The sequence below is a fragment of the Macaca thibetana genome, chromosome 9 (assembly GCF_024542745.1).
Source record: "Macaca thibetana thibetana isolate TM-01 chromosome 9, ASM2454274v1, whole genome shotgun sequence".
In the NCBI taxonomy this organism is placed as follows: domain Eukaryota; kingdom Metazoa; phylum Chordata; class Mammalia; order Primates; family Cercopithecidae; genus Macaca; species Macaca thibetana.
The window spans coordinates 92,105,685-92,126,894 of record NC_065586.1 but is presented as its reverse complement, the minus strand read 5'-3'; the positions used below and the strand labels follow the sequence as shown (position 1 = coordinate 92,126,894).

Sequence of the window (21,210 nt, the reverse complement as noted above, 5' to 3'; positions counted from 1 at the left end):
CAGGAAAGAAAAGACCAATAAGACTTAAGGTAAATCAAGAATGTGGTAACCTCAAAGCCAAATGAAGAAAATGTTTCCTGGATAAGGGATTGAACAACTCTGTCAAGTAAGAAGATGACTAACTAGACTTAATATGAAGATCACTGGTACCATGGATTAGAAGAGTTTCAGTGGAGTTATAGAGGAGAAAGGCTGACAAGCTTGGATGTAAGCAAAATGGGAACAGAGGAAGTAGTGATGTAGTGCAGACAACTCTTTCAAGGAGTTTTACGATAAAGGAGTTGTTTTGTTTTGTTTAATTTTATTTCTTGTGTCTTAAAGGTGGGAGAAATTACAGTATGACTGCATGCTTATTAAAATAATCTAGTAAAAATAAAAAAAATTGATGATGGAGGATAGGAAAGAAATGCAGCAGCAAAGTCTTTCAGGTTAGAAGGGACAGAATCTAGTGAACAAGTTGAAGAGGTGAACTTAGAAAGGAGCAAACATGATCCATCTATAGTAACTAGAAGGGAGGATAAATAAAGATGCTAGCAGGTGCGCAGATGTGACTGAGAGAGTTTGTGGAATGAAATGACAGCCTGCGGGCCAAATCTGGCCTGCTGCCTGTTTCTGTAAATTAAGTTTCATTGGAATACAGCCACACTCACTCATTTACATATTGCCTATGGCTTCTTTTGTGTTACAATAGTTGCACCAGAAACCATATGGCCCACAAAGCCTAAAATATTTACTATCTGGCCATTTACAGAAAAAGCTTGCCAACCTTGGAATAATCCAACTGGATTAATCCAAATGTTACTCTCTGAGTTGAGAGTCAGATGCGAGGCTATGAGGAAAGAAGGTAGGCAAGGACATAGGAAACTACAGCATTTAATGAGACAATGACCCAACAATAAGTTTTACATCATTCCTAGTTTCTGGAGCCCAAAATGAACATTCTATGAGCAATCAATCATCACTTTAATTTTGTTCCTTATCTTTAAAAACATTTTTTTTTTAAATAGAGATGGGGGTCTCACTATGTTGCCCTGGCTGGTCTCGAACTCCTGGCTTCAAGCGATCCTCCCAGCTCAGCTGCTCAATGTGCTGGGACTACAGCCATGAGCCACCTCCCCAGCCTTTAAATGTTTTTACATCTATTGCTACATTCGTTTCAAACGGGCTTTATTGATAAGGAACAGGGTATGGTTTTGACTATTACTAAGAGATCTCTCAAAAAGGGAAAGGTAAGAAGAAATGTTATATATGTTTATTTCTTCTTACCTTTCCCTTTTTGAGAAAGGTTATACATACATATTTATAAATCGGCATTTCAAGTTATTTGCTATTTTTAAAAAAATCTTCAAGACAGATGACTATAATAAAGGTTTTCGCCATAATGAATAATTTTACAGTATTCCATCATACTTTATATTTCAGCATACAAAAATGAAATTACATGAAAAGAAATATACACATTTTTTCAAAGAAATCTCCATCTTAGTAGAAAGCCAAAATTTCTGCTTCGTTTTCCAAAGGCCTCATACAAAGATTTACCTTAAACAGTTACCTTATTTTCTACTACCTCATTTCCAAAGAACACATACTGTTACAGTGAAACCAATCTCCACTTCATCCTGGATCAGCCTATAATCATTTTTAACTCCATCCTTTCTTCAGTTATTCTCTGTGCCTATCAAAGCCACATTCATAACTAAAAATACATTTAAAGTTATATATTCTTCACGAAATCTTCCTAAATGGTTCAACCTGCTCACTTCCTTCCCATCAAAATTGACTTAAAATACAATTGTGCATTCATTTATCTGTTTTTTCTGTTGTGTTTGCTGTATATTAATATGAACTCTTTAACTAGAAGCACTTCCAAGACAAGGAATTCTTATTCTCACGTTATTACTTAGATGCCAAGCACCACAGTCATTATTCTCAACACATGCTTGTTGATCTGTGTACCAGAAATAAAAAAAAAAAATGTCATATATCCACCATCCACTCAGTCTAGTACATATAATCCTTGCATATCCATGTAGTTGCACATACTCGTACATAATGGACACTCAAAAAATGTTTGTAGGTTGAATGAAAGCAGATTGAATGCATGCACAAATGATGAATAAATAAAGGGAACCTTTTATAAGGTATAGGAAAGTGGCAAACTACAGAAGGATGTGAATGATCAATCTGAAACTTTAGACCTTAAATTCATAAGGGCCATATATTCATCAGAACACTTTCTGCTCCAATTCAAACCAATTTATGCATAGAATTCTGGCACAAGGACTGAGAAGGACACCAGGATAGCTCACAAAATCAAAAGTAGGTACCACTTACCATGTTCCCTGAGATTGAAAGTGGCACTACCACCATCCATCTCCCATCTCCTTATGGCATCACTTTCTCCCACTACACAGATGTGCTTTTCATACACGTGGTAAAGAATGTCACCAGCACCTTCCCAGATTAACAATTTCAGAGAAAAGGTACTACACCTTTGTCCTAGCATTCGCCCATAAATTTTGAAAAAGGATTCTGACTGGTTCTGCATGAGTAACAGCAATCACTATTGCAATAGGGATGACCAAACTCAGGTTATAAGACAGTAAGACTGACGGAGAGCCCACCAACCACTCAGAATAGGGGAGGAGTGGTTCCCTAAATGAAGAGATACTGAGTTGACAAAAACAATATATGATATGTCTTCTACCAGCCACAGCCTTCAACAAACCAATTTTAATCAGGAGTTGACGATAAGCTTACTACATTTTGAAATTATTTGACTTTCCTCATGAAATGAGACCTATGTGAAGTCCACTTAATTTTCTGAAACTTCACATCATGTACCTTCATTCTAATATTCTGACACTTGTTTCATGCAGCCATACCAGTCACAGCTTTAAATTTTTAGTCAGACTTTGCTCACAACTTTTCAAGATAAATTAATAAAAATCATTTTGGTCAGTCATCACATAGCAGTCTCTTATTTACTTCACTACAACTAAAGCTTTCATTCTTCATTACATTACTTTTTCTGGGTAGTTTGGCTCAAATAGTACAAACTGAATATTCCTTAACCAAAATGCTTGGAAGTAAGCCGGGAGCAGTGGTTCATGCCTGTAATACAGTGGCTCGCTCCTGTAATCCCAGCGCTTTGGGAGGCCGAGGCAGACAGATCACTTGAGGTCAGGAGTTTGAGACCAGCCTGTCCAACATGGCGAAGCCTCATCTCTACTAAAAATACAAACAAACAAACAAACAAAAATTAGCTAGGCATAGTGGTATGCTCCTGTAGTCCCAGCTACTCGGGAGGCTGAGGCAGAAGAACTGCTTGCACCCGGGAGGCAGAGGTTGCCGTCAGCCGAGAAAATCACGCCACTGCACTCCAGCCTGGGTGGCAGAGTGAGACTCCATCTCAAAAAAACAAAACAAAACAAAACAAAACAGCTTGGAACTAGAAGTGTTTCAGATTTTAGATTTTTGAGGATTTTGGAATATTCGCACTACTTACTGGCTGAATATCCAAAATCCAAAATGTTCCAATGATGATTTCCTTTGAGCTTCATGTCAGCACTAAAAAAGTTTCAGATTTTGGAGTATTTTGGATTTCAGGTTTTCAGATTTGGGATGCTCAACCTTTAGGAAAATTCTTAGCATTCAGAATTACTTTATCTCCTCAGGAATAACATAGTACGCATGTGAACCTCATGGTAGGAAGTCAAACAAATGTTATATAGGAAAAAGTTACTTAATGACATAAATGATAACGTGGTATCCTCAACTCAGCTCTACTGCTCTCTACTCAATGTACATTATTTTCTGACAAAATCAAAATTCATGCCTTTGTAAAAAAATGGCCCTGAACAGAAATCCATTTGCTGGTGAAGTTCAGAGAAGAACACAGTTATGATAATTAAACCAATAATGTAAGGTGGTATACTATATGACAGCTATTTCAGCAGTTACATAAATAATCTTATTCCTAATTTATGGTTATACTTGTGTGTATACTTACTGCATTTAGAGGAATTTTATGATACTGTGGTATCCAAGAATCTTAGGATTTCAAAGATCCCAGGACCTATCCAACACAAACAGTAAGAGACATCTGTGTTTCGAGGGTAGAAAAAACATGTTTTTTTACACGGGTACAATATTTTCCACTACATTTCCAAAGCTTTCCTTATAATACCATAGATTTGTTGGCATATTTTTCCTCCTTTTTTGTCTACACCCAGACATTCACGATTGTCTTCAAGAAACTAATCATAACACGATAGTGATTCCCAAGTCCCGCTCCTGATTCATAATGAAGATGCTATTAGTCATAATATAAACACATACGAGATAACTTTCCTTTAGGTACATTGCTTTGCACTTACTAGACCACAACCACACTCTTCTGGCCATTCATACAGCTTTGAAACATCTATCTGCCACCTTTATCTCCACTGTTCATTACCCAGAAGTCTTTAATGCCACCTTCTATTTAGAAGGATGATACAGTTAAAGTTGTATTTGGATCTCTAACAAAACGTTAAGCAATAAACTATGAAACCAAAAATTGCTTTTTTTGCTTAGATTAAAATGAAAACCCATGTTTAAGTATTTTATTTTGGCCAAAAAATAAAATACAACTGTAACTTACATAACTTATGAAAACTCATGTATATGTAAACTACAGGTTGAGGGTCTATTATCCGAAATGCTTGGGAACAGAAAGGTTTCATTCTTTTTTTCTTTTTCTTTTTTAGGATTTTAGAATATTTGCATTATACCAGTTGAGCACCTCAAATCCAAAAGTTCAAAATCCAAAATGTTCCAAAGAGCATTTCCTTTGACCATCATGTCAGCGCTCAAAGAATTTTGCATTTTGGATTTTTGGGTTTGGGATACTTAACCTGTATTTTATTTTATTTAGTTCAATATTAAAACATACTAACTTACTACTTAATAGATTATATACTCCAGTATTTCAATCTTTACCATACCTCTTTCTTCAGGAACAAAAGGCACACAATTTAACACTTGCACAATGTCACAATCAGGAACAGTGATCAAAAGAAGAGATGATATCTGGAAATGAAGACCAAGATTTTAAAACTTTTGACTACAAAAACTGTTCAATTACACGTCACATTCAACTTAAGGTGTATAAAGAAACCTAAAAAAAACCACACACACACACACACAAAACTAAGAAAACCTCTCCACCCTTAAGCATATATCATTGATGCCCAGTGATAACATGTCATAAATCTGCAAAAGTCACAATCTAAAGCCTAGAATCAATCTGACTCAGTATCTTCATTTATTATAAGAAAAAGAAATACAGCCTTGCCCAAAGTCACAAAACTAGAACTAATATCTGGATCTGATTCCAACTCAGTTATCCTACAACCACAATAGTAACCCTTAATACTTATTTCTGGTATCTAATATGCCATGAAAACTGCTCACCATGAGACGCCAATACCCCATATAGAATTGAAATACTCACAGCCTACACACCTGGGACCAGATAATAAACAAAAATTTCAAGACTGTGTTAAAACCCTTTTCTTCTGCTTATGGCACTTTGCCACAAAACCTTCAGTAGCATACCTGAAGGAATGTCGGCAAGATTAAAGTCTCCTATCATTAAAAAAAAAAAAAAAAAAAAAAAAGTTGTATTAAGTACTCTAAAGTATGCAATGTCAGAACGCCTCAATGAGAACAATTCTAAACAACTATATACAGAAAAGCAAACAATAAAAATAAACTTAAAGGGCATTTAAAGTATATCTCGAAGTCAAATTATAGATTTAGGCTAAAGTACAGTCCCTCTGTAATGTTTCAAAATATAGAAACTTCTGGGATTACAGCATACTATTACCAGAGAGGCTAGAACAGAATCCGAAGTGTGACCATGGCAAAAAACTGAAGCATTTAAAAGTTCATACATTATCAATGCACATAGTGGGTGTTCATTGTGGTTACTGTCTTTTGTCCTTCCATAAAACCAGATATAAAACGTTTTAATTGGTCATTATACTTATTTTCACTGCAACAAACAGGAAATATTTGGTTGTGTAACATACCTACATTTTATTCTCCTCCCCCTTTTGTTGGCAATTTTCTGTATCCAGGGATGATCTAATTTATAGTTTTTATAGCAAAAATCAACATTGTTTACTATGCTTACCTTCCCCAGGAAATCCCAACACCCTCAAAGTGTTAAAAGAATGCAATGTCTCTTTATAAATTTCAGAAAAGAGAATTTTGCTGAAAGGTAGTGAATGCATTTCTATAAATTTGCAGTTAAACTCTGAAAATGTTAGGAAATTTTACTGAATCAATTTAAATGTTTTAAATTAAATCTGAGGATACCAACCTTAGAGTATACTCAAATCAGACCCCTTGCTGCAGAAAAAGCAATTCAATAATTACCAGTAACTAGATCTAACATGCACATTTTCAAGTTAATAGAATTCCTATCCTGACAGTTTGGTGTCTTCATGTTTTATCACTGTGACAACTGTACAAATTCCAACATTCTTATGAATTCCTTGAACACTGACTTATTTTATTTTTCTAGGGTTTTTTAGACGTTTGACAACATACTCAACAATGTTTGCACTCAAACAGCTCACATACACTACTTGCTATCAAATTTAAACCTAAAAAGAAAACTGAGTCTTAACTGTTGTATTCTAAACTTTAAAGCTACATCTGTTTGATCGGTCCGCTTAAGAGTTAAAACATTTTTCCTTATATACATTCACTCCATATACTTTTCAATTACCACAGCCACCTAGGAAGAGACTGTCTACTTGACAAAGAGGACACCATGTAAAGAATAGAGTCAAAATGAACCCTACATGTGAGAAAGCCAGTTACAAAGAAATCCATCTGCCACTGGGTGTGGTTAGGGTCTGCGGGGAAGAGCACCTTTGGCCAACTCTGGAGAAGAGCGAGCGCTTCAGGGAGCTGGGCATCTCTGCAAGAAATGGCCCCCAATGACCATAGGCTGGGCCAGCAATAGGGACGCCGTCGAGTCGGGCCTGCGAACCTATAGCTCGAGGGGTGCGGTCTGCGGGGTGCCCTTGCTGTCTCCACCAACCACGAAACCCGCCGACTGAGTGCTTCGAGCGCCGCGCGCCCAGCTTCGCCCCAAACACCGCGCCCGATCCGCCCCTTCCTCCGGGGTTCGGCTGCCCCGCGGGGAGCGCGGAGGCACACCGTGCCCTACTCCCACCCAGCTCCTAGAATGTAGGAGAGTGTAGAGTTGAAAAAGCCCGGACGTAAAACAACCCCAGGTTTAGAAAGTAAGGGTTAGCTCTAGCAGCCTGCAAAAGCGCTCGGCAAAAAAACCCCGACTTCTCCAGAAAAACTTTGCGGCAAGTTAGGCGGAAGCGCTGAATGGCCGGGACTATTTAACTTGCGCTTCCTCTCACAAGAGGCGGATCCCTGGCCCTGTTTGGGGGACCCTGACGGTCCACAAACTCGCCGTTTGCCTGCTGGCCGGCCCTCTAGAAGTTCCGGTATCCTAAAAGGTCTGGGCAGTCCCGCTCACGGGGAGTACCTGTCGTAGTCCCCATTGCCTGCGAGTCCCTGATGGCGGCCATTACACTTCCATCCGGGTATTGCCGAAAAGCTGATCGCAGCGCTACCGGGAGCGCACGCTACGGCGGAGGGATCTGCGCTGCACCTGAGACAAGCGGAAGAGAACGGAAGCCGGCAGGGTCCGCGCTCGGTCTGACGAGACTAGGCCATGGAGCTGGGTTCGCCGCTGATCTTTCCACGTAGGGCGCTGCCCCGGCGCCCACCACTCCAGTGACTCACTACTACCTCTTTGCTCACCAGCAGCTGCTGATCCTACTGCCAGTGAAATGGCAGACAAACGTCCACTTTGTGCTCTTCAGAGTAGACACCAGGAGCAGGAACTGTATGCACTTCGCAAGCCTTTGCTGACTGGGAATGGTCTCCACCCTGAGATTTTAACCAGTTCCGGTTTAGCAAATGGCGTCTCCCCACCCCTTGCTTCTGGCACACAGGTTTTAGCAATCATTGTAGCCCATGTCAAAGAAAGAAGCTGTCGCCAGTAGCTCTGGAAGACGTACTGAACTCCAAACATGTACATATTGAATATTTGATCAAAAACTGTCTTTACAATGAGAGAGGCTCACATCCCCCTCAAACGAATACTTCCTCTACCTCACAACAGGGCTGGACAGTTAATATGGTTGGCTTTACCCCAAAGGCCAGTATGGCTCCTCTTCTGTTCTTTATAAATCCAACCTATTAACTGATACCTCACTTTCTACATAATTCTACATAAATTATCTTTTAAAATGTGGGAGGGAATAAGTAGCGGCAAACGTTCAAGCAACAACAAAATACCTTGGTGCAGAAGGATATACCAATAAATTAAAAGCAAAACTATGATCGGATTTTTCACTTCTTTTTTTTTTTATTCCATGTTTTCTTAAGTAGCATGTACAGCATTGACAATTTTCTAAAAACTTTAAAAATGTGTATGATACATAATTGTCTCAGAGTAGGCTTTTGAAAATGTCAACCTGTAGCCAAATGCAAGATTTTCTCCATCCTTTAATAAAAAGCACACTGAGAAATCCTCACTTTGTCTTTAGGAAGCCTTCTTTATTATTGTGTTTATTGGGCTACACAATTCCACCTAGAAAAGGCAAATGAACGGAAATTCACGTTAGTCATACTCACGTTTGTGTAAAACACACAAGGAGAAATCTTCTGTAAATACCAAAGGGGACGCCATTATGGAATGATGAACATGTTTACAAAGTGGATTTTATGCCCGCATCGTACATCCCCCATCTCTCTTCAGGTCCTCATTTCCGTGCAAGCCAGACATGCACACACATCACAGCAGAAAGAGAGAACAAGATTTTTCTTTTAATGACAAAAAACGATGTTAGTTTGGAAAAATGGGCAGAGCTGTTCTGTGTTTTCATGTAGTTTTTGTTTTTCAGATTAGGATATTGCATCCCCCCAACAGTATTCACATTATAACTTTATTTTACCTCTACGTATACATTCACCTACAAAATCCTGCAAACCTGCATTTATGTTATAGAGGAATTGGAGAAAGTTAAAATAAATTGTTAGTCAGACTTACCTTATCTCTTCCCCTTTCTCCTCCAACATTCATCTCACCTCTTCCACCATTCATATGACCTTTTTTTCTTGCTAACCTCTATGTTCAAAACCTGAAAGTTACCTCTTGATCTCCTTTCAGTTTTGAACATATTGGTTAGCAAGAAAAAAAAAAAAACAAAACGGTGAGGGAGGAGAGGAGAGAGGAGAGTGAATCAAGAAGGAAGGGAAGATGATTAAAAGGGAGAAAAACAAAAGGAGAGGGCTAAATCATAGCTTAGGAAAGGATTCTGGAATACTTTTTTACTTGAGAAGGATAGTTAGTGGGGATAGGGCATTTAGATTAATGCTTTAAATAGTTGATCCCTCCGAAGACATTACTACTGTTTACTAACTGATAGCATTTGACCTCTGAGTTTCTCAGAGCTGTGCAATGTATAACTAATATGTTATATATTGTTTGATAGATTGGAGAGAGTACTCAACACCATTGCACCAAGAGTGTAATGGAAATGATAAAAGTGACGATGGTGGTGATAGTAATGAAGTTTCCATCTTGATTACAAACCTCTTTCTGCTTTTCAATATACAATTGATGCCAGGTGCAGTGGCTTGTGCCTAAAATCCCAGAGATTCAGGAGACTGAGGTGGAAGGATAAAAAAATATATACATACAATTCATGGACACTGTGTCATAAAGCACCTCATTTTAAGACAGTGAAATTTTCTCCTAAAAATAATATATAAATGGAAATACATCTCTCTCTAAGGATTCTCACCCATGAATCATACCAACAAACTTGTATTTGTTCTTACAACAATGTAAACATATTTTTAAGACATAGATAAGTTGGCACCTCATAAGCACTGTGATAACAAAAGATTAAATGGTATTAATTTGGATAATAAGAGTCTCTTAAAAATGCTTCTTTTCTTTTTGCTGATCTATGAACTCAAGCCCAGGTTCTCTACCCTCAACAATATAATCAAGTGCAACCAGAATTGGGGGAAAAAAAAAAAAAAGATAGGAAGAGTCTGGGTGATACAACATAAAGTGGTTACACATCTTGGTCAAAGATATTATGGCTTAATTACTTGTGGCAATCTATCATACAAGTGTTAGTTGGTCTTTAAGTATTATTCTTCTCAATGTTCTTTTCAATTTTGTTATTTAATATTTATTCAGCAGACATTTTCTTGACTACCTATTATGTGCCAGAAACTGCTAGCAATAAATAAGACATGATTCCTCGTGGAGGACCATCAGTTCGATGGAATTTTCTTGAATATTTAAAAGATTTTATGATCCAAAAAAGCAATTCTAAAGATGAGATTTCAGATCCTGTAACACAGGATGACAAAGATTTTTCTTTAGGTTGGCATCCTGACAGTTTCCTCTCAATTCACACTTCTTAGATGACCAAGACATTTTTATTAAGTTTTTATGAGTCTCTCTTTCTTAGTTCTTTTCATGGATACTATATTCACCATAAAGAACATTAAAATGAACTGTATAAACTATATTGGTCTTACCTAAGTATTTTAGGGCACCTTTCCCCACCTCCAATCACATCAAATTCTTCCTAAGACTCTCTGCATCCTGAGGAAAAGATAATAGATAGTACAGTTAATTCAAGTCTTAGAAAAAGAAAAAATAATTCAGTGGAATACTTGTTAATTACATTTAAGAACAAACCTGGTACATATATATGTTATACATACTCCTTTATTTCTCTTGTATATGCATAGAACATTTCATTATTTAAAGTTTTAAAAGAAAAATAGTATAGGGTTTTTCTTTTCTTTTTTGTTAGTGGAAATTAATTGGTTTTTTGTCTAAAGTGGCTTAAAAGATAAATCTGATTTTTGTGAGATCAATGCCATATGGACTATGCTAATACCAATAAATTATACTTGAGAACTTGTAAAAGTAGATAATTATGGTTCATTACATTTTAAAGAAAACTTTTAATAAAAGTTTGATGGTTCATGAGGTGTCCAGCAAGAGATGTAATGAAAAAACAAAAAACAAAAAACCCAACCCTGATACATTATAATGAAGTTGAAGAATATCAAAGACAAAGTGGAACTTCTAAAAGTTTCCAGACATAAAAAGATCACTTATACAGAATAAGAATCAGATTGAGATCATGTAGCTATTACAGCCGTAGGCACTGTATCCTCCCTCAGCAGTAAGAAGTGAGAAAAAGAAAAAAAAAAAAGATCTTTCTTCTCACACTTTTCCAAATTTTACAGAAGAGAAAAACCTTTTCTAATGAACTTGTTATATTTCATTTGCCAACATGGAATCACATACTCATCTCTAGAACAAATTGATAGTGAAGAAAAACAGTATTGCTGTGATTGACTCAAACCAATCATGACTTATACCCTGAGACTGGGCAAATTGACAACTGAGCAAAATAGTGGTTCTAACTAGCATGGAGGAAGGATGAATAACTTTTGGTTAGCATATAAAAATGTTTGACTTCTGTCAATATCACAAAAAAAATGGGAGAAAACCAGTCATTATGGAAAAGCAAGAGTGCCTATAGCATTACCAAGTCACAGGAATTACAGAGGTCAGAGGAAGATACTAAACTACACAATGAGCAAAACCAACTATAAACTTTGTGAAACTGTGTAAGACAAATGACCTGTTTTCTCAACCAAACAAAAAGTTGCACAGAAAAAAGAGATGAAAGAGAAAACCTATAGATTAAAAGAGACTTAAATTATATATCAATTAATCATTGTGTGGAAGTTACTTGGATTCTGATTCAAGCAAACAGACAAAAACACATTTATGACATGTATGAGACAATTGGAAATTTGAAAACAGGATATTTGATTGTATTAAATTGTTTTGTTAATTTTTAGATGTAATATATTTGTTGTTATGTCTTTAAAGTTTATCATTTAGAGACACATGCTGAAATATTTACAGATAAAATGTAAGACCACATTTCATGTATGTCCACAAGTCATAGGTCTTCACTTTAACTGATCCTGGCACCAAGATGACCAATGTTCTTTAAACACAAGAAAGCAGAGATATGGCAAAAGGAACTGACCCTCTGGACAAAATGCAGAGATTCAACAGATTTAAATGAAAAATGCCCCTATGTAGACAGAAATTACCTCACTCCCTTTTTTTTTCCATCTCCCCAACCTCCTCAGACAGCTGAGTAACTGAAAAATAGAAACTATCAACATCCAGCTCCTAGCTTAAAGTCTGACAGAAGAATTAATACAGTTTCTAGATAAACAGGAAAGGGAGTTAAGAGGACTGGACCTATACAATTATTGACACAGAAAGATTAATTTAAAAGTTAATAATGAAAATCACTAATAAAACTCATGGGGTACACATAAAATTTCTTCCCCTCCAAAAAACAAAACCAAACCAAAAAGACTTAAGAAAAAAAGTTTTTAAGAGAGGATTCTGGGAAGATGGCAACATAGGAAGCAGCAGGAATCTGTCAACAAGTGGTACTGGCAGGATATGTCTGATGTAACTATTTTGGAACTCTGGCATCTATAGAAGGCTTGCAAGGTAAATTGCAGTTTCTGTCAATTTCAGCTCTTAGCTCCGCAATAGCTACCATCCCCCACCCTGTAGCCTCCAGCAAGGCAGCTGTGCACTTGTTCCTGGAGTCCCTTGCTTGCAGTTTGCTGGGCTTGGGTGGCAATAAGGAGCAAGTACTCATCCTCCAAATACTGGGGATCTGTGTTCTGACTGCTGATTGCTACTTCTGATCCTAAGAGTGTCCGCACAGAGTTGGACAGCCACTGTTGCACCACCACCACCCAACCCCTCCTCCAAGGTGGCAAGTCCCTCCCCCTCAGGCTGAAGCAACTGCCAGGAGACTTAAAGGGCCAGCGCCTTTTTCCTCTCCTTCATTTTCCTTTTTGCCCTTTTGGGAGCCAAACATTAAAGACTAGGACATTCAAAGGCATCTGCATATCCAGGAGAAATAAGAAAGTCACCGCACATGCCCAGAAAAAGACACAGGCTCAGAAAACACCTGAGGAGACTGGTTTACACCTTAGATTGATCCTTGGCTTGGCATGAGTACAGCCTACAACAACCAAAACCCAAACAACAAAAAACAGCAAACCCTGCGGGAATGGGGAGGACTCTGATTACCAGCTGCCACATTATTAGATTCCAGTGGCCAACTTTCAACAAAGAAATCACAAGACATACAAAGATACAGGAAAGCATGGCACAATCACAGGGAAAAAATAAACAAAACAAAAATTGCTCTGCAAGAAATGCTAAAGATAGTTCCTGCAGCTTGAAATAAAAGGACACTAGACAGTAACTCAAAGTTATATGAAAACATAAAGGTCTTAATAAAGAAAATACATGAGCAATTATTAAAACTAGTTTTATGGTGACAATAACTTGGTTTTTTGTTGGTTTGTTTTTTAAGACTAGGGTGTCACTCTGTGGCCCAAGCTGGAATGCAGTGGCATGATCTCAGCTCACTGCAGCCTTGACCTCAGGCTCAAGTGATCCTCCCACCTCAGCCTCCAGAGTAGCTGGGACTGCAGGCATGTGCCACCATGCCTGGCTAATTTTTTGTATTTTTCATAGAGATGGAGTTTCGTCATGTTGCCCAGGCCGGTCCCAAATTCCTGGGCTCAAGCTACCCGCCTCAGCCTCCTAAAGTACAGGGATTATAGCCATGAGTCACCATGCTAGGCCAACAGTGACTTGTAATTCGACTATTTTTTTTTTTTTTGAGACCAAGTCCCGCTGTATTGCGCAGGCTGGAATGCAGTGGCATGATCTCTGCTCACTGTAACCTCCGTCTCCCGGGTTCAAGCGATTCTCCTGCCTCAGCCTCCCAAGTAGCTGGGAGTACAGGCACCCGCCACCATGCCTGGCTAATTTTTGTATTTTTAGTAGAGAAGGGGTTTCATCATATTGGCCAGGCTGGTCTCGAACTCTTGACCTTGTGATCCACCCGCCTTGGCATCCCAGAATGCTGGGATTACAGGTGTGAGCCACTGCGCCCGGCATAACTCCACTTTTTGTTTTATATGTGATTTAAGAGACCAATAAATTAAAAAACAATTATTGGTCTAAAAGCTAGTATTCTTATAACTTTGGTTTGTAAATCCATATTTCATTTTCTACATAATTTAAGAGACTAATGAATTTTAAAAACCAGTGACTAGTTTATGTTTTTGGATGCACAATATATAAAGATGTAATTCTGTGACTTCAATAATAAAAAGAGGTAGACATGGAGCTGTAAAGGAGCAGACTTTTTGTACGCTATTGGAAGTTAATCTGGTAAAAATTCACATTAGAGTGTTATAACTTTAAGATGTTAAATATAATCCCCATGGTAACCACAAAAATAATTATAGAATATACACAAAAAGAAATGAGAAGGGAATTAAAACATTTCACTATAAAAAGTCAACTAAAGATAAAAGAAAACTGTAAGGCAGGAAATGAGAGACAAGAAAGTTATGAGTCATATAGAAAACAAAGCAAAATGACATAACAAATTCCCTCCTTTTCAGTAATTACTTTAAATATAAATAAATTAAACTCTCTAATTAAAAGACAGAAATTGGAAGAATAGATAAAAATACATGATCCAACTGAATGCTGTCCACAAGAGACTCAGTTTAGATTCAAAGACACAAATAGGTTGAATGTGAAAAGATGGAAAAATACATTTCATGCAAATAGTAAAAATAGGTTACCATATGATCCAGCAATTTCACTTCTGAGTATGTACCTAAAAGAATTAACAACAGAATCCTGAGGAGATATTTGTATACCGTGTTCATAGCAGAATTATTCACTACAACTAATAGAAAACATAAAAAATTAAAACCTAACATCCAGATAATAGGAGCTCCTCTTTTCCGTGAAGAGAAATGAGAAGAAATTATTAAACAAATACAATAAAATGCCCTAGAACTGGAGGATGTCACTTTCTATACTGAATTTCACACTGAATGTCACCAAAATGACCATGCTAAGATACATCACTGTAGATTTTAGAACATCAGGATACAAAGAGCCTAAAATCTTACAAAGAGAAAAGAGAGGTCACATGCAAAAGATAGTAAATAAAAATAAAATCAGATTTCTCAATAATTACACAAATAACTAGACAACAATGGAGTAATACCTTTAAATTCTAAGGCAAATTAAACAATTAAACATAAGCGTAGAATCAAGACATTTTTAGGAAGGGAAATGCTCTAAAACTTACCTCCCTTGCACTTTTTCCCAAAAAGGTAATGCTTCACTAAAATTCAGGGAGTAAATTAAGAAAGAGTAAAACTCAGAAATCAGATAATAGGAAGTGTAAGTCAGAAGAAAGTGTAAGAAAATCTCAGAATAATAGAAAAAGGAAGTACCAGGAACAAAACAAAATTATCCACTGGGTCTCTGGGGAACCGTGTTAGCCTCAATTTACTCTAAAACAGAGGCCTGTCATCTGTAATATAAAATCTCGTTCCACCCTGACAGACTGGGGTAGGCTTAGAAAGACAACTTCAAAATAACTAAATGAGGAAGAGTGAGCAGACAGCAAGATCAAGAGTGACAGAAAGAGAAAAGGAAAGAATGGCCGGGCGCGGTGGCTCATGCCTGTAATCCCAGCACTTTGGGAGGCCGAGGCAGGTGGATCACAAGGTCAGGAGTTCAAGACCAGCCTAGCCAAGATGGTGAAACCTCATCTCTACTAAAAAATACAAAAAAATTAGCAGGGCGTGGTGGCAGGCGCCTATAATCCCAGCTACTCGGGAGGCTGAGACAGAGAACTGCTTGAACCCTGGAGGCAGAGGTTGCAGTGAACCAAGATGGCACCACTGCACTCCAGACTGGGTGACAGAGCGAGACTCTGTGCCCGCCCCCCCCCCCCCCCAAAAAAAAGAAAATGGAAGGAAGGAAGAAAGGAAGGAAGGAAGGAAGGATAAAATTCCTATTCAAATTGACTCTGCAAATTCAACTCCAAACCCCATAAAGTAATCTAATGCTATGAAAGTAGCCAATAAATCAAACTTTAAATGTAAGTTCACTCCTGAAGAAACTAAACTGTCTTACAAAAAGGTAAATGAAAAAATGATGTTATTAAAAACAGTAAGCAATGAATTAATAAGCAGGCAGAAATGAAGCACAAGTAGAGTGATATTTTAAAAGAATGTATTAGACGGCCGGGCGCGGTGGCTCAAGCCTGTAATCCCAGAACTTTGGGAGGCCGAGACGGGCGGATCACGAGGTCAGGAGATCGAGACCATCCTGGCTAACACGGTGAAACCCCGTCTCTACTAAAAAGTACAAAAAACTAGCCGGGCGAGGTGGTGGGCGCCTGTAGTCCCAGCTACTCGGGAGGCTGAGCCAGGAGAATGGCGTAAACCCGGGAGGCGGAGCTTGCAGTGAGCAGAGATCCGGCCACCGCACTCCAGCCTGGGTGACAGAGCGAGACTCCGTCTCAAAAAAAAAAAGAATGTATTAGAATTATAATTAGATATCTCAGAAATAAAAAAATATAGCCATTGAAATATTGTAAGTTAACAGATGGAATAAAGCCTACAGTGGTTATAATAAAGAGAATCAATGTGAAAATGACCCTGAGGAATTTCTCTGAAATGCAGTAAGGAGAAACAAATACTTTGAAATACATGAAAGAGCTTTTAATAGAAATGGAGAAAGATTTAGTGTTTTCAACATACACCTGTTATAGGAGTGCATGCAAGTGTGTTAATGGAAGAAAAGCAGTATTGGAAAAGATACAGGCTAAGCATGTTTCTGAATTGGAGAAAACACAAGATTCCTCCGGGGTGGGTGGCAGGGATAGCAGGGAGGTGGGGATGGTTAATGGGTACAAAAAAAATTGTAAGAATGAATAAGACCTAGTATTTGATAGTACAACAGGAGGACTATAGTCAATAATAACTTAACTGTACATTTTAAAATAACTAAAAGAGTATAATTGGATTGGTTGTAACACAAAGGAAAATGCTTGAGGGAATGGATACCCCAATTTCCATGATGTAATTATGAATTGCATGCCTGTATCAAAATATATACATGTACTATGTACCCACAAAAATTAAAAAAATAAAATAAATTGTAACTAAAAACATAGTTTTTAGAAATCCCCATTTGAAAATGTGGGGATTTTCAAAGAAAAGAATCCCCATTTGAAAATGTGCTACAAACACTGGATAGAATAAATTAAAACATACCTGGACACACCATAGTAAAATTACAAAAATAAAAGAAATAAACAGAATTCTTTTTTAAGTCACCAGAAAGAAAAGATGATTAAATATAAAAGAATTAGACTAAAAACAGAATTTTTCAATACCTCATAGATACTATAAAACAACATCATAATTTTTTTAAGTGGTGAGAGAAAATGACTGTATATAGGATTTCATACCTAGCTGAACTATTGTTATGAGGGAAATTTTAAAGATATTTGCCATCATTTAAAGATTAAATTTACCTCCACATATTGTCTGCAAAGGAATATTAAATAATGAACTTCAGCCAGAAGGTAAGTAAATCAAGAGGAAAAGTATAAAATATAGCAAAAATGTTGAGTTCTGAAACTTACAAAATATGTGAGAAAATTAATGGACTCTTCAAAAAAACATTTTCTAATCTTCGAAAAAAGTTGAAGCCAAAATGCTATGCAACAATTACAAGGTTTGGAGTTGGTCTTGATGCTCAATGGATAAAAGTCATGTGGTATTCAGAAGAAAGATACAAATATTGGGTAATCACAAGCTGAGTGTGGTGGCTCATGCCTGTAATCCCAGCACTTAGGGAGGCCGAGGAGGGTGAATTACCTGAGGTTAGGAGTTCAACCAGCCTGGCCCACATGGTGAAACCCTGTCTCTACTAAAAATACAAAAATTAGCCAAGTGTGGTGGTACACATCTATAATCCCAGTTACTCCGGAGGCTGAGGCAGTAGAATCACTTGAACCCAGGAGGCAGAGGCTGCAGTGAACCGAGATTGAGCCACTGTATTCCAGCCTGGGCAACAGAGCAAGACTCTGTTTCAAAAAATAATAAAATAAAAATTGAATAATTACAGACATTGTTAAAAAATTTATATGGAGTTATGTACCTCAAATATTAAGGGTTCCTATTAAAAGAAGAGAAATATATTCTATAGCTTCTAAGCCAAGAGAGGAATCAAAAGGCAATACATTTGTTTTTCAATCCAATCTAAGAAAGGAAAAATAAAGACACAGTGATAAAAGATGGTAAACAGAAAATGTAAATGTAAATATTATGATAAACATAAGTTCATCAATCATTTTAACAGAGTAAGCTTACATATTGAGACAGATAGATCCTCAGAATATATCTCAAAAACGAATTCCATCACTGTGTTGCTTACAAGAGAAAATAACAAACCTATAAAGTTTGAAAGTAAAAGTTAGGTAAATACACCAAGAAAATATTAAACTAATGGAAGATGGCTTTACCAAACCAAACCAGGCCAGTTTGCCTGCGCAACACGAAGCCAAACACGGAAGCACCAGGTTTTTGCAACGTGAAAGGGTTATTGTGACTGCACTGGCAAGTAGACCAGAGGAGGAAACACTCAAACCTGTTTCCCCAAGCTGGGGGTTGGGCCAGGTTTTTGTTTTGTTTTTTTGTTTTTGTTTTTTGTTTTGTTGTTGTTGTTCAGACGGGGTCCTCACTCTGTCACCCAGGCTGAAGTGCCACTCCCGAGTAGCTGGGATTACAGGAGCATGCCACTATGCCCGGCTAATTTTTGTATTTTTTTGTGGAGCTGGGTTTCGCCACATTGTCCAGGTTGGTCTAGAACTCCAGGGTTCCAGCGATCCACCCACCGTGGCTTCCCAAAGTGCTGAGATTACACGCATGAGTCACCAGCGCCCAGCCTGGGTCAGGTTTTTTAAGTATAGGATAATGAGGGGTGATCTGATTGGAGCTTGCAGTGAGTTGCTGCTGGGAGTCATGATGTCAGTGGTGTCTGCTTCTTAATTCAGTCCCTGTTCCTTGGTCTGAGCACTTAGGTTCCACCAGTGGTTGCACATTTGGTTCATCTGGGCATGCTCAGGTTACATGACCTTGAACCTGGGAGGTCCATAGCAACTGAAAAGCAATTCACAACTTTGTTACATAGAAGTTGAACCCGATTGGTCTGGTTCAGTTACAATAGGTTAAAAATATTAACATGAGTCCAAAATATCATTTAAAGACAAAAGCTTTAATAAGGATTCAAAATAGTCACTACATAGTAATTATAAAAGGAACTATTAATGAATAAGGTGTCATAATCCTCAACTTATAATTAACAACATAAGATTGGAATTTATAAAGTAAAATATAACAATCAATAGAAAAAAATTGAGATATCTACAATCATGGAGGAAGATTTTAATACACCTTTTTTAGAAACTGATAGGGCAAACAGATTAAAAAATTTGTGAGGATATAGAAGATTTCAACAACAAAATCAGTAAGCTTAAACTAATTTATATACTCCTGCACTTAAGCTGACAATAGATAAATGGAATATTTACAAAACTTGAACACTTTTCTTCAAAACCTTTCCTAGAATCAACACCATGCAAACTAGAGATTGTAAAACTAGGACAAAATAACAATATAGATAGAGTTGTGTGTTATTTCATATAGTGTTGAAATATGAGTGAAGATGGGTATTTTCTTTAAAATTTTTAAAATAGAAAAGCTAAATATTAAGCACATTTCAAATATAACTTAAAAACATATAAAACAGCATGCAAAACACATTTTTAAACATGTCTATCGCTCAAATAAAATTTTTAAAGCAATAACTAAAAATAATGCATTAAAAATACTGAAGCACTACCCCAAAATGGATAAAAGTTTATTTAAAATGAAAGATAAAAAATGAAGTAATATTTGATGATTTTTAGAAAATGCAATCTTCAGAACAAAGTGTGTGTCAATGATGTGTCAACGGTGACATCCTTGAGTTGCAAATGCATTTTGCGTACATTTATTCCGGCTGTTTCTTCTCTCTCTTTTTTTTTTTTAAACCCTTCTATCCTAGGACCAGTTATTTCTTCTTGTGTCTATTTTATTGTTATATTTTCCAAGATTTTGTCCAGTTTTTCTTAAATGGCAAATTACTGACAATACAATTTACTCGTTTTCCCATCTGTAGGATATGTTTTGATATCCACTTATACATTGCTGATATTTGATTTCTCTGTCTTTCAAAATCATTATCTCAGAGATTTTTCCTTTTCTTTTTTTTTAAGTCATTTTAAAGAATCAAGCTTTTGGGTAAGTTGATCTTCAATATTTAATATTTGTTTTCTATTTTATTCACTTCTGCTATTTATATTATTTCTTCTTTGTATATTCTTTGGTTTGTTACTCTGTACCTAACTTCTTGAGAGGAATCCCTAACTGATTTCAGTCATTCTCCTTTCTTATGTATGCAAAGTTATAAATTTCCCACCAACACTACTTTAGCTATATCCTACAGTTTTTGATTTGCAGTATTTTCATTAACATTGAATTCAAACTATTTTTAAATTTCCATCGTGATTTTTTAATCCATGCAATATTTTGACATGTATGGTTTAATTTCTAAATACATGGTGTTTCTTTCCTTTTTCTCTTTTACTGTTTACTTGTGTGTGTTGTTTTTGTATTGATTTCAAACTCAGTTCCCTTGTGATCAGGAAACATGTATTCCACAATTTCAATCCTTTGAACTGTATTCAGATTTGTTTTATAGCCTTGGATATGGTCAACATTTATAAATATTTCATGTGCTCTTGAAAAGAATGTGTATTCCATGGTAATGGGTGTAGTGTTCTGTGCATGTCTCTCAGGTGCATTTAAATCATTGTTTTTACTCCTATGTCTTCACTGGTTTTCAAATTTTTTTTTGTCTGTTTATTTTTTCACTTACTGAGAGAAGTATCTTTAAAAATCCCAGTATGATTGTTGATGTGTCTGTTTTTCCTTGTTGTTCTGTTATTTTGCTTTATGTGTTTTGAGACAATGTTATTTATGTACATATAATTTTAAAATTATTATATCTTCCTGATAAATTAGTTTTATCTTTAT

The 21,210-nt window shown here is 36.8% G+C and overlaps 1 protein-coding gene and 1 long non-coding RNA gene across 17 annotated transcripts in view; both read right to left on the bottom strand.

The window, feature by feature from the left end:
* ZNF518A (zinc finger protein 518A) overlaps positions 1–7,952 on the bottom strand; it is a 103,325-nt gene extending 95,373 nt beyond the window's left edge. For 4 of the 15 annotated variants that reach the window (XM_050802856.1, XM_050802844.1, XM_050802850.1 and 1 more), the window contains exons 1-2: positions 4,989–7,516; positions 4,013–4,078 (exon numbers count right to left, since the gene is read on the bottom strand). The gene's annotated coding sequence lies outside the window, so the exon portion shown is untranslated. The other 11 variants (XM_050802851.1, XM_050802847.1, XR_007728581.1 and 8 more) reach the window with 8 other exon arrangements.
* A 508-nt stretch (positions 7,953–8,460) lies between these two features.
* On the bottom strand, positions 8,461–15,470 carry LOC126962107 (uncharacterized). 2 transcript variants are annotated; one of them, XR_007728591.1, is made up of 3 exons: positions 15,360–15,470; positions 10,645–10,711; positions 8,461–8,674 (listed from the first exon to the last, which is right to left on the bottom strand). It is a non-coding gene; the product is annotated as an uncharacterized LOC126962107 (long non-coding RNA). The 2 variants fall into 2 exon arrangements; XR_007728590.1 differs by lacking the exon at positions 15,360–15,470 and adding an exon at positions 12,727–12,925.
* Between the last annotated feature and the right edge of the window lie 5,740 nt (positions 15,471–21,210).